Source organism: Solanum tuberosum, unplaced genomic scaffold (genome assembly GCF_000226075.1).
Source record: "Solanum tuberosum cultivar DM 1-3 516 R44 unplaced genomic scaffold, SolTub_3.0 scf00219, whole genome shotgun sequence".
Lineage (NCBI taxonomy): Eukaryota > Viridiplantae > Streptophyta > Magnoliopsida > Solanales > Solanaceae > Solanum > Solanum tuberosum.
In genome coordinates, this window is record NW_006239145.1 from 405,176 (window position 1) to 420,673 (window position 15,498).

At 33.6% G+C, this 15,498-nt stretch overlaps 1 pseudogene; it reads right to left on the minus strand.

Annotated features, from left to right (window-relative positions):
• Window positions 1–1,560: 1,560 nt before the first annotated feature.
• Window positions 1,561–15,498, minus strand: part of LOC102585077 (short-chain dehydrogenase reductase 3b-like) — a 33,526-nt pseudogene continuing 19,588 nt past the window's right edge.

Below are 15,498 nucleotides of genomic sequence, written 5' to 3' on the forward strand. Positions count from 1 at the left end.
GGCTCGAAAAGATATCGAAAACCTCGGGACACAAAAGAAGGGTCAATCTAGACCAAACTCGACATTCCGAAGCTAACCACGCTGACGGAATTCTCATCAGAGCGCGTTTACTCATAATGTTGACCAAAGTCAAACTTAAGCCAAAATTCAAAGGTTAAAACGCCTAATCACACCGACTCACACTGAAAACCTCGGGAGTCATGTCGACCATGCTACCAGCTTAACATGACCCTTCCGGAGCTGATGGAATCGTCAGAATTGGATTCTGATGTCATCTTTTTGAACTTTTGATCGAAAATGATCGTTCAAGGTTCATAAGCTCCAAAACACAAAAACTCACACCAAGACCAAACGAACGACCAGGTGACCGAACCGTCAGTCCCAGCAAGTCATAAATGGCTTGGGGTCGCTACAGGAACGCTCTAAACGACACACAGAAGGCAAGACACAGAAATGACCAAGAGGGTCATTACACCATAGCAGGTTCTAAACGTCGTCTTGGGCACATCCTCATGCCTAATTTTGATGGTAGCCAGACTTTAGATCAATCTTATAGAAAACTGATGCACCTTGCAATTGGTCGAAAAGATCATCTATCCTAGGCAATGGGTACTTGTTTCGAATAGTGACCCTGTTTAATTATCGGTAATCTATACGCATCCTCATACTACCATCATTTTTCTTAACAAACAAAACTAGAGCTCCCCACGGGGAAGCACTAGGGCAAATGAATCCTTTATCAAGAAGTTCTTACATTTGAGCCTTAAGCTCTCTTAATTCTGTTGGAGCCATGCGATATGGAGGGGTAGAAATGGGACGACTGTCAGGTTCTAAATCAATGTAGAAGTCTATAGCCCTATCTGAAGGCATACCGGGCAAGTCATTAGGAAATACTTCTCTAAATTCTAACACCACATAAATAGAATCAATAGATAGAGACTCAACTTCAACATCCCAAATATGAGCCAAATAAGCCAAACAACCCTGCTCTACCAGTTTACTAGCCCAAATGGAGGATATGATCTTAGCTTGCTTAGACTTGTACACCCCTTCCAACTTTAAATTTTCCCTTCCCGAAATTTCTAGAGTTACAGACTTAGTATTACAATTAAGCACAACATAATAGAGGGACAACTAAGTCATGCCTAAGATTATATTAAAGTCAGTCATATCCAAAATCTCCAAATTAGCCCAAGTCTGAAAACCCTTAAACAAAATAGGACAAGCACGATAGACATGGGTGACTATGACAGACTTTCCAACTAGGGTAGAAACATGGATGGGGGCATCAAGTATATCACAAATCATAGCAAATTCTGAGGCAAATCACATGGATAGATATGAATAAGTAGAACCCGGATCAAATAACACATTAGTTATCTAGTCATAGACAAGAATAGTACATGTGGTCACTGCGTCAGATGCCTCTGCCTCATTCTGTCTCGAAAAGGCATAACACTGAGCCCTATCATCTTGACGAGATATTTCCCTGACTGGTTGTGTTGTACCCCTGCCTGTGTTACCATTTCCTCTACCACCACGTCCTCGTTGATTACCTCATCACCCACCTTTTGGACGCCCTCGACCATTATTACCATTTTCCATGGGTAGGACTGCTCTAGTCTGCTGCTGCACGGAATCCAACACTCGTGGGTGGGGATAATCTCTACTCATATGCCCAGGTTCTCCATTATTACCTGTAGAAGCATGCATAGTGGACTGAATTGGCTTGGTTGCAAGCGTTGGCCTCCCTGACCCTTTAGATTAAGAGCCTTGAAAGTTACCTGAGTTCTTGGCACTTTTAGCCAATGCCTTTGCCTAACCGTCTCCCCTCACCCCCTCCACTTTCTTAACAAAGTCAGTTACCTCATTAAAGCTCCTCCCTGCAGAGGTCATATGAACAAATAACACCTGCAACTCAGAGGTCAGTCCCCTAATAAATAAATGGATCATCTCCTCCTCAGTAGTCACCAATTGAGTAGCATATCTAGACAAGGCATAGAACTTGACCTCATAAGCAGCCAGAGACACACCACCTTGCTCCAAAGCATGAAATCATCCTTCCTGTGATCCCTCAAAGTTCTAGGCACATACTTCTCTAGAAACAGAGCATGAAATTGGGTCCAAGTAAGTGGAGGTAAAGTTGAAGATCTACATTCCATATAAGCTCTCCATCACTGTTTAGCCTCACCTTGAAGCTAAAAAGTCACAAACTCAACCCCATGTTGATGGACAATTCCCAGCTTATGATGCCTTTCATAGCAGTCTAAGATAAACTCACAAGCATCATCATTCTCAGAACCAAGAAATACAAGAGGTTTAGCTTCAAAAACCTAGTCAACATCTCATGCTCATTACCAGTTATAACAAAACCCAACAAAGGACGGTAGAAAGCATCATTACCTCCAGTCCCACCCACCTTGGGCGCAGTGTTAGAAACAAGGGAATTAGTAGGCGCTTGAGTTGCTTGAACAGATGGAAGCATTCTAGGACCAACCAAGACTTTCAAGATTGACATAATCTGCTAAGCTAACACTGGGTCCAAATGAGAAATACATATAGTCTCAGCCTGCACTTCTTCCTCTTGTCCAACCTCTTCAACATTTTCAACCTCAACATTCTCTTCTATCTCTTCATGATGCACAGGAGGGGCCTTATTTTTGGGAGCATCTTCAACCGGTGCTCCATCCCCCGCAGGTGCCACCCTTTCTCAGCCTCTACCCCTAGCTCTTCCTCTACCCCTGCCTCGACCGCGACCTCTTGATGTGCATTCCTCAGCTAGAGCATTGACGGGAGCTACGAGCCTGACGCCGTTTATTCTATTATTAACCATTTGCGGACAGAAGAGTGAAGGAGGTTAGATACCAATTTGAATCGACAGGTACCAATTGGAATCAAGTTATAACACGAAAGGAGGCAAGAGAAACTAGAGAGATTTCCTAAAGTCATATAGCCTCTCGAAGAAAAGTACAGACGTCTCTGTACCGTTCCGTAAGACTCTACTGGACTCGTTTTGGTACATCGAGATCAATGAACCTAGGCTCTGATACTAACTTTTTCACGATCCAGACGATCGTGATTGGCACCTACACTAACCCTCCGGTGGAAGAACCACTACTACAACCCAAACCAAGCAACTAAACCAAAACTAAAGCATTTAAGTTACGGAAGCAAGTTAAATAGCTAAAAACTGAAGTTCCCATAAACTTCCGAAAGATCTAGCAACTAAACAACATTGCGGAAGTAACGCCTAGAACCTGAAAGTCGATGTAACAATATATATAAAGTTCAACAAGTATAAACAAGAAGGGATACAACCCCAAACTAATGAACTAATAACTAACTAGAAAGTCTAAGTCCAAAATGTGGACGTAGACAGAAAGAGAACTTATGGCAGCCCGGAAGAACTGGCTCACCCTTGATTTAGAACGACGATCAGTGATCTTTTAAGCGAGGTATGTCAATAGCCGCTTGAAGATTCATTGTACTCAACAAAGAAAGAACAACTGCAGTATCAGTACACAACCAAAGTGTACTAGTAGGATCACGCGGATATCCCACTAAGTGCAACATACATAAGTTAATACAACATTATAATCACATGCATATATCGAACATATACAATATTATCAACATTTACGAACAATAAACAACTTCACATTTCTCAAGATACATAATTATGATAAGTCATTGGTTCTCTCATGGAACCCAAATCCAAATAGTTAGCATACCGAAACGTGTCACCTGATCCATTGTTTATGTCGGAACGTGGCAACCGATCACATAATTATATCGAAATGCGGCAACCGAACCAAGTTAGTGTGTCGAAATGCAACACTTGATCCATTCAACATGCCACAATCACAATCACAAAGTACATTCTCATAATCATACAATCAAGTCATGATTCATGGCATTCATCATTCATATATCCTCATTTACAACAAGTGTGATCAATAATGCAACATTCATATACATACATGTATCATAATGAAGCAAGAACAAACATACATCACACAATCATAGAATCACAACCATCACCTACCTCGAAACAAGCTTGAAACCAAAAGAAACTTGATCCTTCACTTTCCGAATTCTTTTCGCTTGTTCTTGGTCTACAAACAATCAATATAATACAAGAATCAATAACAATCACTAATTACCCGGATTACTAACAATTCTACCAACCCTAGATCATAGCCATGATACCAAGTATTCAAATTAGGGTTGTTTCCACCATAATTTCCAGACCAAAACCCTTCCCCATCGATAATTACCCATTAGATTACGTTCTACAGATTGAAAAACGGATTCGAGGAGTTAAAATCCTACCTTTAGCCTCAAGAATGGTGGAAAACTGTCAAGAAAAGCCCTGGGTTCATTCCTTAGATCTAAAGTTTGAAAATTACAGAATATAACATTTTTTGGGGTTTATTTACGACTTTAAGTCGCATCGGGTCTGCCACAACGGTCATCACCCCGCTACAGCGGCTTTGCCCTAGCGACAAAAACCATCGCCAAAGCGGCTTGCACGAAACAATGAGCAAATTAAAGAATTCCAAAACCCTCATTTCACAACACGCCTTCAACCAACGACACTCAAAAACTACCCGTTCACGCTAAGATCAATTTCGAGTGTTCTACTCACCCGAATTCAATTCTGTAAAGTCGTACGGATTTCTTAACTACTTATATAACTACTCATGTAATCAAAATCAAAATTAGATCACCCAATTGCTACAAGATTTCCCTAGACTTTAATGACTCTGATTTCGTCTAAATCTAGACTAGGTTGGGAAAATTCAAATACTAGAAAAAAGTTTTTCGTCCCAAAAATTTTCTCCGTTGGCCTTTCTATAACAACGGGAACAGGTTGTTATAAAATTAATATTTTAAAAGACGAGGGCGTGAGGTGAGACGTTTTACTTATCAGGCCTCGAGCATGAGGCGCAAGCCTTATGAATATTTACATTTTTAATTTACAATATAGTATTAATATTATAATAATACACAAAATTATAAAAATACATCAATAGTTTGAAATAATTACAAACATGATTAAGAAAACTCATAGAAAATAAAACTTCTAACATGATTATACAAGTATAAATAATCTAATATCTTAACTTTTCTAAGAATCATTATTTCTAAAAATATTTTTTTATCATACTATACAATTTACCCCCCTAAAAGAAAATAATCAATAAAGCTTACTAGTATTACAATAAAAGCACCACGTCATCATGAATAAAAATAAAATTACTTTCAAATAGCTAAATAAAATATGATAATTTTGAGACATATGACAAAACTATGAAGACCGACAATAAATTTATAAAAAAAACAAAATTTCGCTACATATTTTTAAAAGAAATGTTACGTAATATATAATCACTTTCACAACGTTACCAAATAATAAAGTGTGATACTATAACTAGTTATTTGAATTGTCTCAATTTTTTTATCTCTATAGATTAAAAAATTATTAAGTATTATATATTTATTCAAGAATTATGAGGGTCAACAATGTTACTTAAAGATTTTAACACTTAATTTGTGTAAGATCTGTTAAGCAAGCCCCGAACGTTGGGCATTGGGCTTGCTTAGGGCGTATATTTGGATACTTAGACCATAAGTCTTACAGAATTAAGTCCCGTACTTGAATCTCAAAGCGTTTGCTATATAACTCCACCCTAGAACAAGCTTTAACAGAGTCTTTTAAAATATATTTTAAATATTAAAAAATAGAGGATAAAATAGAGGTGAATTAAAAATGCTCTTTTAACTGTTAAGATATAATGTTAGGGTCCGTTTGGGCATGCGATATGGAATCGTGATATGGAATTATGATATGATATCATTAAATGAAATCATGATATGAAATTGAAGTTTTGTTTGGACATGCGATATGGTATTTTGTATTATATATTTTGTCATAGACATAAGAATCTCATAAGTTGTAAAACTATTAAAATAGCCCCAATTGTTTATTCAATCGTACCAAATAAACAAAAATGTATAAAATCGCATAATAAATTATTACAAAGCTATTTCTTCTCCACTTAAGTAACTGTTTCATCTAACTTTAATGATCAAACTTTAATTCAATAAAAAAAATGAACATAAATCGTAGTGTAATAGTCTTTAATATAATTTTCCACATAGTACGGACAATCTCCTTACGTTGAACTTGCATTTCTTGATCTTATGACTGAGAAGAAGAACCAACTGTTACTTTGAGTCATTTGTTGGTCAATATCATTCGCAACTTCATGGTCATAGACCATAAATATTTCATCACTCAATTGGTATTATCGCAAATAATTATGTAACAATGTACAAGCTATGACAATTTTCACTTGTGTGTCAATATCATAATGATTCATGTCTTGTTTCACTTGTATGCAATTACACATTTTCAGTGCATAAATTTCATGCTAGAATCAAACATATTGGAAATAGTGATTATCAAACATACATCACCAATTTTCGCATTTTTCGTATTAAGTTGCTTTAAACATTTTCATATGTAGCCGAAAGAGAAGTATTTCTTATTATGAAAAACCAAAAAAGTATCACTCCCTCCATTCTTATTTATTGTAACACCCTGCTATTTGAAAGAGCTAGATTAAAAAGAATCATTTTTGGAAAGGATGAGAAATCTGAAATTTGACAAAAGTTAAGCTAAGTATGAGTTTTGGGTCAACTTCAAACAACCATAACTCTCAGTACAGGATGATTTAGGTGTGCTACAAGATACCGTAGGAAATATCTTTGAATTATCTTTCTAACGCTGCCAAGTTTGGTCAGTTTCGAGTTCGTATGAGGGAGATATGTCCATTTGAAGTTGGACTGTCTAGATAAGGAAAGTTAAAACCGGATTTTAGAAGGGTATTATGGTCTTTTCCATACCCAATTGATTTTATTCGCTTTTAGTGAATTAATTAGGGTCAAAACTGAATTGGTTCAGTTTGCACAATTGAAAATTCATGCTAGGGTCTTAGAGAGAAGAACTCAAGAGAGAAAAGAAGAGGAAAGTCAAGATTCGTCGTCTTCGTGAAGAATTAATTGCGGATTTCGTCAAGGATTTGATCCTACGAGGTATGTGAGACTCTCATAACTTTGGGTTTGTTCACTCATGTGCCAATTATGTTTATTTCAGTGTGAATTCTTCCTAAAAAGGTTGAAAGTTTGATGTTCTTGATATGTGTTCTTGAATTTGCTTTCGTTCTTGAATTGGGCTGAAATTGAGGAGTTCTTGAGGTTATTGCATCGATTATAGAGTTATTTTGAGTTAGGTTCTTGTGTAGATATACTGGGTATCTGAATCTAAAGGAAATTTGAGAAAAAAAGAATCGAATTTAGGCGAATTGGGATTTAAAAACAAGAAGGAACAAGTTGGGCAAAACTGGCGTCCCAGTCCGCGTCCTGGACTTGCCCCACCTTTTCATAGAAACTTTCTCCGTGTCGCGGAGCAGTCACAGACCCTTCTACCTCAAAAAGTTATTTCGCGATCAAATATTTAAATGCATCTCTGCGTCGCGGACTTGCTTCCAAATAGTGATTTCTTGATCGTTTCTCAGGTTTAACTATCTAAAAACACTCCTAAACATCATGAGATCTTTCCTATCACAAATCACAATCCTTGAATCCATAAATTCAAATTCAAGGAAAGTTAAGAGTCATGTCAAGAGAAGTTCATAGAGTCTTCTAAGAGTCTTTTACAAATATTTTAACTTTGTTTTAAGACCTGACTTTTGAGTTGAGTAATGAGTAAAGGTTGAAGTTCATTTCTTCAAAATGTATATGGGGACTATGTATTCCCAGAGAGTTTAAAATGTTTTCACATTTAAACAAGATAGGAAACTGAGATTTCCAAAGGAGCCTTTGAGCTAGTTTTCAGTAAAGAGTAAATGTTTTCGCAATTAAGCAAGAGAGGGAACTTTGATTTCCAAGATAGCCTTTGAGCTAGTTTTGAGCAATTATCTCAAACCACATAAATAAGTTATGTTTTTAAACATAAGAGCTAGTATTATATTTTGGGAGTAGTATTGAGCACTGATATTCCCTCGGCAAGGTATAGGACGACCCTGGCAGCGTGAGACAAAACGATGTATCATCACAATAGCTCATAAGTGATGGTTGTCAGTTAGAGAAACTCCTACAGAAGTATTTTGTATTTTTATATACATTGCAGAGTTTATATTGTATCTTTGCATACATACAGAGTTACTATTGTATTTCTAAGTACATAGAGTTGCTATACATGTTTTAAAGCTTTTCTTTATACTGCACTTATTTATACTGTTTTATATTGAAATGAGTTCAGTTCAGTTGAGACAAGGTTTGTTCTTTCAGTTCCCTTTTCAAGCTTATGTCTTGTTTTAGTATTCCCTTCACATGCTCGTGCATTCAATGTACTAACGCCATTTGGCCTGCATCGTTGTTATGATGCAGATACAGGTAACCAGGATCAGCATCCAGCGCTTCGTTGATCCAGTTGAGCATTCAGAAACTTGTGATGAGCCTTATTGCTTTTCAGAGGATCCCTATTTACATTGCTTTAGTAGTTTTCAGTTGTTAGGATGATCGGGGGTCTTGTCCCGACATCCCTCCCAGATTTAGAGACTTCAAAGATAGACAGTTAGATAGATCATTTGTCACTATTTTGTTATTGGCTTATGTTTTGAAACTTGAGTTGCCATTTTGGCTAGTTGAATGTTCTTTTAAGACATGCTAAGTTTATTTCATGAGTTCATCATTTGAGACTATTTTCTTGTGTTTAAGTCTTCCGCTGAGTAGTAAGTCAGGCCAAGGGTTCGCATGGGGTCAACAATGGTTCTCGAGTGTCAGTCTCGCCCAGCGTGTAGGCTCGGGGCGTGATATTTATATTCACCAAATCAATTCCTACTTTATTATTTATATTAATAAATTTTAAAAAGTAATGATGTGATTATTAAATTTTTTTACATATGAAATAAATGTTTAGTAGATATAGTGTGGGGTTGTTTTAACAAAATATAAATTTGTGCGTCAACTTTTATAATTAAAAAATTACAAATCATGATATGAAATTTCCATATCATAATTTTTGAAGAATATGATATTTCATCTCATGATATGAAATCATGAGATGGAATCAACATAGAACCGCATGTGCAAACGCTAATTCCATCTCACAATTCTATATCGTGACATGGTATCGCATGGACAAACATCTACTTAATATAGACAAAAGTGCAGGATGATGGATTAAATCATTGAAAATGCAAATTATATTCTATTTTGTTTAACAATTCTTTTTTTATTGTTGTGACAGGAGCATCTAGAGGCTGTCTATAGACTGTGTAAGTGTACACCTGTCATTATGTCAAGCTTTGGACTACGTTAATTCGCCAGCTGTTCTTTAGCTCTTCACAGAAATAAAGAAGCGCATGTAGTAAGACGGCTAAAAAATTACTTTCTCGTCTCATATTAAATATGTACTTTATATTTTATTGGGTGATTAAAAAAATATTAATAAATTAATTAACTTTACAATTTTTTCATTTATTCATATTAGTCTTTGAAGAAAGAAATTTTGAATTTTTAAAATTTGTTTAAACTTTCAAATGTCACAGTATCTATAGATATAAAATTGAAAAAAAATTAGTTAATTGTATTCTAATTTAATAAATAATCAAATAATGTGGGATAAAATAAATATTTAAATAAAATATCCATCTAATATAGGACGGTGAGAGAATAATAATGGTTTTCTATGATAACTATTTATACTAAATTTTTCTTTTAAAGAAAAATAAAAACTATATAATTACACATATTTCACTATCATATATACATATTTTACTTTAGTTTAAAAAAATTATACATAATACCATTTTTTAATAATTATACCATATATTTTAAAAAATTATATCATATACACAAATTCCTTAAATATGATATTGAATAATTATCTTAAAATCTAATCTTCTTAATTAATACTCCCTCCGTCCCATTTTATATGAGGTACTTTGACTCGGCACGGAGTTTAAGAAAGAAAGGAAGACTTTTAAAACTTGTGGTCCAAAATGAATGATAAAAATTTGTGTGGCTGTAAATCATTTCATTAAGGGTAAAATAAATATTTTATAATTAGATTGTTACTTTATATAGAAATGTGTCATTCTTTTTGGGACTGACTAAAAAGAAAAGTGAGTCATATAAATTGGGACAGAGGGAGTACGATATTAGCAATTCAAAAGTTACTTTCTCACACATCACACCAGTCGTTTCCCTCTTCAATCCCATTATATGCTTATGTATCTTACCCAACCCAACTCCCAATCCCACCCCCACCCCCACCCCACAATAATTCACACACATTCACCTTCTCCACTTATTCCTTAGCCATTTCAAGATAATCTTCTTTCTGTTGCATTTGAGCAGACACTTGTTGAGGTGCTGTTCCTATTGTCTTTTTTACTTTATTCCTCTGTCATGCTTGGAGTATACAGGTTGATGTCTCCTCTTCATCTCCAATTTGAACAATTAATGTATCTGATTCAAAAGATAATTTATTATTAGTGTTGCATTCAAAATTTTGCTCTTTAGTTGTTATGTACAATGGATACAATTCATAATTAGATTGACGTTTTTTCAATTTCATAAAAAATCTTATTCATGCCCATCTCGTTTCAATTTATCATTGGAATTAAATTGTCTTTCCATCGTGTATTTGATCTCACAATTGTTTTCTAATTGTGTTAAAATTCATCGACTAGATCATCATAGGTTGTATTATCTCTCAAAAGTATTCCATCAATTCTATAATTTTCGTATTCGATTTCAGAGATTCATGAATCTGATTGCCTCAATAATACTGTGATACTGGCCATTTGAAAAAAAAACATCAAAAACTGAAGATTCAAAGGAAGGAATATACAAGATGAAGTTTACAATTTCAGAATTACTAAGATTTATGATTTTGATTTTTTAGTAAAACTGATAATAGTTGATATGGAAGGATCCTCTAAATCCGTTTTATTTGTTAATTTCTCATCATCTACTCCTTTAATTAAAGAAATAAGTTATAGCATTTAATTCAAAAATATTAAATCATATATCTCTTCCTTTTAAATCCGATAGATATACGTATCTGACGGATAGTGATACATATATCGCATAACTGAAGATGATATAGAACGTAATATCAAAAACTATCGAAATAAACTAGTGGGTTTATGTAAAACTCTTTTAAAAGAGTTAAAGTTGCCTATTACGGAACAAATAATTTATCAATTCATCTACAACAAAATTTATATAGAAACTCATTGTTATAAAAGTAATAATAAGCATAATAGTATGTTCAAACTAGGGGTGTTCACGGTTGGATAAAAACCGATTCAAACCGAAAAATCAAACCAAATCAATAAAATAAAATCGAATTTATTTGAGTTTGGTTTGATTTGGTTTTAGATTTTTGAAAATCGATAGTATTTGATTTGGTTATGATTTTATTCAAAAAAACCGAAGAAATAACCAAACCGAACCGATGAATTATATACATATATTTTATTGTTTTTAATATATTATTTTTATAAACAATTTTAAAGATCTTATATATGTTTTCATTAAAATTTCTTTATAATTTACTTATTGAAAGCAAGAATGCCCAAAGTGAAAACATTTATTTTATTGATTTCATGTATATGAGTGTCTATGACAATCTTTGTGGGACTGAAAATGTTATTGTCTCTTCCTTCTATGCCAATATAGTGAATTTTAAAGCTTTATTAATAGTATATTCAATGATCGAAAGTTTGGTAATTTAAGTCATTCTAACTATTTTTTGTTTTGAAAGAATTGCTGTCACTTTTTTCACATTTTGAATGAATTGTTTCTTTTATTTTTGTGTATGGTTAATAACTGAATAACCAAACCAAATAAAACCGAAATCGATAACCACCAAACCAATAAATGTATATTATATTTGGTTTGGTTTGGTTTTGATAATTTTAAAACCGATTAAGTTGGTTTGGTTTGGTTTTGACCAATAACTGATCCAAACCGACCCGTGAACACCCCTAATTCAAACTATCATAATAGTCAATCAAAATTCATTCAATAAAATAATTATTTAAGAAAAAGATTAGATTGCAAAAATATTTAAAATATGGAAACTCATAAAAATCATAATAACAATATACAATGTCATTAAATTTATTATGAGAATAAATCTTTTTCTAAACAAAAACTCTTTACATTGTGAGCGTTAGTTTACATTGTGAATGTTATTTTATATATTATCTATAAGAAAAAATTATATTCAAGAAAACCTTGTCTAACAAGAAAGTTGGAAATAATTGAATGACCTAAGTCTAATTTATTCGTACAAAAAGACTCCTAATCTCGAACAAAATTAGTACCCTAATGATATTACTAATTTTATACCAAAAAACTTCTAAATATGAAAATAATTAATGACTTAAAGATAGCAATGAGTGGCCTCTATAGAGAAAATGAGAGAACCAAAACTAAAATGATTGGAGCATGCGAAGAAGACCAGCATCAAGTCCATATTTCTCTTTTAACTTACGAGGATAGGTTGGCACTATAACTTAAGAAAAAGTAGATGTAAAGTGAAAAAGTATGGAGAGAGGTGATTAGACAGAATATGATGTATCTTCAACTTACGAGGATATGTATTTAGATAGAATGATATGTAGAATGCGGATTAGAATAGAAGATTAATAGAAAGTGAAGCTCATTTTTGCTTTTTTAACGGAATAAGAAGTGGTGATTTGATGGTCAGTACATATTTCTCTTTTAATACTAGTAGTAGTAGCAGTACTCGCGTAGTCTCTTGTTGTCACGACCCTGAATCGTCGTGAGTGAAATCCACATTGAATCACCTAGTGGGTGAACCAAAGTCTAACCCGACAACAACCCAAAACCAATTAATAGCAACCAAATTCATTATAAATAAAGAAATAGTTTGAATTATCTAAGGAATTGAGTCCCCATATATAAACTTAACCCAACCGTCTGAAAATCATAACGCGGAAATACCCATAAGAACTTAAACTCACCATACCAAAACTCTAATATAAATTCAAATAAGGATGCGACCCCAAAAACTAAACATACTAGATCAAAAGTATGTGTCCGAACAAATGGATAAGAAAATATAGAGGAATATCTTGAAGCTTGAAATACGAAGCTCACCTTTGGATTCAAATCACATATCTCTCAACTGAGGTCTCAGATCAACCGCTGAAAGATTTGCTCAACTCAACAAAAAAAGAAGCAAGTGCACTATCAGTACACAAACCACCGTGTACAGGTAGGACCAGACGATCAGTCCAACATACGCATATAAAAAGTCCATAACTAAATAGATTCACAAGGCAATATACAATCTAGCAACAAACATCAGTCACACTTAGACTCTCATTCACATGACATGAAAATAATAATAGGAACTAACCAATGCATGACATGTATCACACAATCACAATGCAAGTACCGGTATTCTCATGAAACCTCAAACTAAACTATAGTATTATGTCAAATGTGGTATCCAAGCTAAACAATAATATCATGAATCTATCCAACCAACAAGCACAACAAGCATGCATAAACACATTACACCGAAACATGCATTAACTCACAGTACAATGAACAAGACTACTTGAACTCACAAGTTCATTTCACATACTCCTATCACACATTTGTAGCAACCCTCTCGGAAGGATGCTACTACTAAAAAATAAAGTTGATATAACACTTGTGACATTTAAAAGAGATTAACGTAGGGCATATTAATTGTAGAGAAATTAGCCCATAAAAAATAGTTAAAGATGTAAAGCCTTGCCACTTAGACATTTATCTATTAATGTCAAATTTTAATAAGGCAGAGTTTGAATTTATGATAGAAGAACCTTTACAAATAATTTAAATAAATACATTAAGAGATTTTCATGTATTATCTATACTACTACCCAACACGTTATAAATTATTATCAACATTGGAGTACCAAAATTAATCAGTTCATGCTTCTTACAAACATTCAAAAAAAAGTATTTAGTACATTACAAGACTTGGGTTTACACAAGCTAAAACAACAAAATATGTCGTCATACTTATATTACAACCCAAGGTGTCATGATCAAATCAGCCTTCAAAATTACATATAAATGACAACACATGGATCATAATATACAAGTTTTGAGATTACTACAAAATATAGAGGCCTATATGCTAATGTGATCTTCCTTAAAACTCTCAAAAACTCCATATCTAATGGCCAACTTCAAGTATTCTCTCGAAGATTCCCTACGATAAAAATAACTATCGTTGAGCATAAAGATTAGCAGTGTAAAAAAAATTATAGGTTTTGATCTATCAGATTCTCCAATTTACCTTTCTCAAGTTGTGGGCATCAAAATTAAACGTATATATATAAACCAGGTAACCAAGTATATCAAGCGTATCAAATTTAATATTTAAAGATTTAAGCGTCAAAAGGCTCATATAACCATCTTTACAAGAAATTAAATAACAAGTTTCACCCAAGATGTACATCATATTATCACACAAAGAATAATCAAGTGTCAAGAAGGACCGAAACCCTGTATCAAGAGGGGTCAAAGCCCAATAATCAAGAGAACCAAGAACCATATTAAAAATGTCTTTCTAATTCGTACATAAAATGGACAATGTTCATACTTAAGACGAACCAAGATAGAAAATTAACTGAATTAAGAGGCATGACAATAGTGACAAAGTCACATCCACAAGAAGGGCAAAGTCTCAACAATAATGCCAAGTGATTAAGCAATCCATACAAGTGGGCGAGTTACATAAGTGTCTTGAAAGTCTCAATAGATACCATACAAAGTGACAAAGAGTAACCAAGGTACAAGATAATCTTTCGAATATACGAAGAGGTAACAAGAGTACAAGTACAAGTTTATACACAAACCTCAGTCTTTTAGCATAGAAATTGTCTGACACAACTTCAAGAGTTCGAACTGTAGACCAACCAACGTATCAAGTTCCTCAACTTGTACACGAATATATACAACCTTTAAAATACAATTAAATAACTTCTATAAAATCTAATAGGTGTTGACATAAAATAAGATTATCACCACAAGTAAGCCTAGCCTATGTAAATATGACTATTCTCCCAAAACAACAAATCTGGCAAGTCTGGTACCTCATGTCGTCAGTGGCGTAGCCATGAATTTTATGAAAGGGGTCCAAATTTGAATAGTAATTTTTTTTTTAGAAAACAATGATTTATAGAGATTCTATTTTTAATAATATTATGATATAATTTTGGTAAATAAGTCTCCTATTTATAGAGAAAGAAAACATTATTCCAAAAGGAAAATGTATTAAAATTTAAGAAAATCTTATTCCACAAAGGAAAAAGGTATTAAAATATAAGGAAATCTTATTCCACAAGGAAAGATATTAAATTTAAGGATTTTTTTTCAATTAAAACC